General features: G+C 71.7%; 2 non-coding genes across 2 annotated transcripts in view; both read left to right on the forward strand.

The window, feature by feature from the left end:
* The first annotated feature begins 1,190 nt into the window (after nucleotides 1-1,190).
* On the forward strand, nucleotides 1,191-1,344 carry LOC132387419 (5.8S ribosomal RNA). Its single transcript, XR_009509885.1, has one exon. It is a non-coding gene; the product is annotated as a 5.8S ribosomal RNA (ribosomal RNA).
* A 994-nt stretch (nucleotides 1,345-2,338) lies between these two features.
* The window catches only part of LOC132387420 (28S ribosomal RNA), a 3,844-nt gene continuing 3,682 nt past the window's right edge, over nucleotides 2,339-2,500 (forward strand). The window contains exon 1 of the ribosomal RNA XR_009509886.1: nucleotides 2,339-2,500. This exon is cut by the window's right edge and continues 3,682 nt beyond it. This is a non-coding gene — a ribosomal RNA (28S ribosomal RNA).

Here is a 2,500-nt window from a genome sequence, read left to right on the forward strand (position 1 = left end):
CGCGCGACGGGGCGACGGCGGGCGGCGGACCGACCGGCAGCTACGGGGCGGAGGAGTCGAGTGCGAGTTCTGGCGCGAGTGCGGGAAGAGTGCGGGCGGGCGGGGCGGTGCCGAGGGGGCCGCACGCACGCACGCACGTCTCTTCCCGTCCGCCCGGGGCTCGGCCGCTTCTCCTCGCCTAGCTCCGGCGGGCCCCGCCCCGCCCGTCCCGGCGCGCGGACGCCACCGCCCGGACCCGGACCCGGAGCGGAGCGGCCGCCGACGCTGCAGGCAGGCGCAGGCGCGCGCCTCCTCCTCTCGGAGGTCGGACGCCTCCTTTCGGGCCACCGTCCGGCGGCACGACCGACCGCAGTCGAAAACAGGAAAGGGAGCGGCTGCGGGCTCGGGCGCCGCCGGGCGGCTCGTCGCCACGGGCGTGAGTCGACGGCCACTGTGCCTCCGTCGGGGAGTCGGACCGGTGTGCAGGGCCGGTCTCTTCGCCCCGCGCGGGACACTTCTGGTCGCCTATTGGCAAACTCCCTTCGCCCCCGAGCAGGGTATCCTAGACGTCTCCCCTTCGGTTCCCGCGAGCCGTCGGGCACGGCGGTGGTTTAAAGAGTCGCGAGCGTCGCACTCCGGCTCCGCTCTCGTGTCGGTGTCTCGTCGAGTTAGCGGTCTCCCAGCGAGGGAAGCTTGGTCCGCCAGCGCCCACCAAGGTCGCCGTCCCGCGGGCAGGGGGGGACGGCCATAGGGCGCGGCTCGGCGAGCCCGGCGCGGCTCGGTTTCGGAGGCGGCGGCGGTGGAGATCCTGCCTCCGCTCGTCTGGCGCGCCCCGGGTGCAGGCCTTTGGCCCGGCGGCGGCAGATCGCGAACGCCCTGATGTTTTTCTCTCAAACCGTGATCAGTCTGACGAACGCAAAGCGCCGAGAGCGCGACAGGGCCGTCGCTCGCTGGTGCTCCTCTCCACGTCGGAGCTGGGGTGTTGGGCGGTCCTGGGCTGCCTGCTGGCCTTCAGCCGGCTCTCTTGCTTCACGCTCGATCTCCCGCACGCACGCGCTCCGCCCTCCCTGCTCTCTCGCTCTCCCGCACCGGCAGCGGGCGGGAGGAGGGAGCCTGCCGTTGGCGGAGCGACGTTTTGCTGCGCCGGAGCGACGGGAGGCCTGAAGTCGGCGACGCGGCCGGCACGAAAGCCGAAAGAAAACCTCTTAGACAACTCTTAGCGGTGGATCACTCGGCTCGTGCGTCGATGAAGAACGCAGCTAGCTGCGAGAATTAATGTGAATTGCAGGACACATTGATCATCGACACTTTGAACGCACTTTGCGGCCCCGGGTTCTTCCCGGGGCTACGCCTGTCTGAGGGTCGCTCGTACGATCAATCGCGCTCGCTTGCCGCTCCAGGCTCGAGAGCGCGCGGCTGGGGCGTCGCAGAGGGGCCCGTCCCCTCTATGTCCCCCTAAGTGCAGACCTCGGAGCACCTCCGCGCCCGCAGCTCCCGCCCGCGGAGCCGCGTGGCCACCTCGGAGGCCCTCGACCCGTGCCCACCCGGGCCTCGCCCCGTCCGCCAGCAGCGGGCGCGGTGCGGCGGCGCCTTTCCCCTGCACGGCCGTCACTGCGGTAGCGCCGCGCCCTTCGCTTCGCCGCGATGGCCGCGAGTTCGTCGTCGCTTCTGACCGCCGCCTTGCTCGGGACTGTCGTCCGCCTCGCCGAGGCGTCGCCGTGTGGTGTGGCCAGCGTTGAGCCTCTGTCATCCGTCGCGCCGCGGAGCCGCCCGAGCGGCGGTGCGGTGTCGAGAAGGCGAGAGAGGCGAAGGGGAGCGATGGAGAGCGAGAGAGGGTCGACGGGACGGGCAGAGCCCCGCTCCCGGCGAGCTCGACAGGGAAAGAGGGTCGCGCCTCCACCCGTGCCTCGCGCGCGGGAGGGGTCGGCCTCGCGCCGCGGCGCGTCCCTGGCGTGTTGCACCTCTCACGCCTCTCGACTCACCCCGCTCGCTCCGCCCGCTCGCTCCGCCCGCCCGCTTCGGCGCCCGCGCCGGCGTCCGTCGGTGCTCTCGGGAAGCGATTTCAGCCGAGCCCGGGTTTCGCCCGTGCACCGCGGGGTGCAAGGGGGGTGTCAGCCAGCCAGCCAGCCAGTCAGCCAGCCGGCCTGCCGGGCCAGCCAGTCAGCCACTGCCAGCCAGCCAGCGCCTTCGGTCGGTCTGCGCGCGCGTGACGGTCCGCCTTCACGCCCGCCTGCCGGCAGTCGCGCGCACTGCCTGCCTTGCCTGCCTGCCTGCCTGCCCGCCCGCCCGGTCTGCCTGCCTGCCTGCCTGCCCGCCCGCCCTGGCGTCGCCCGGCCGGCGCTCCTTTCTCTTCTGCCTACGACCTCAGATCAGACGTGGCAACCCGCTGAATTTAAGCATATTACTAAGCGGAGGAAAAGAAACTAACCAGGATTCCCTCAGTAACGGCGAGTGAAGAGGGAAGAGCCCAGCGCCGAATCCCCGGCCGCCTGGCGGTCGCGGGAAATGTGGCGTATAGAAG

This window comes from Hypanus sabinus, unplaced genomic scaffold (genome assembly GCF_030144855.1).
Source record: "Hypanus sabinus isolate sHypSab1 unplaced genomic scaffold, sHypSab1.hap1 scaffold_1841, whole genome shotgun sequence".
Lineage (NCBI taxonomy): Eukaryota > Metazoa > Chordata > Chondrichthyes > Myliobatiformes > Dasyatidae > Hypanus > Hypanus sabinus.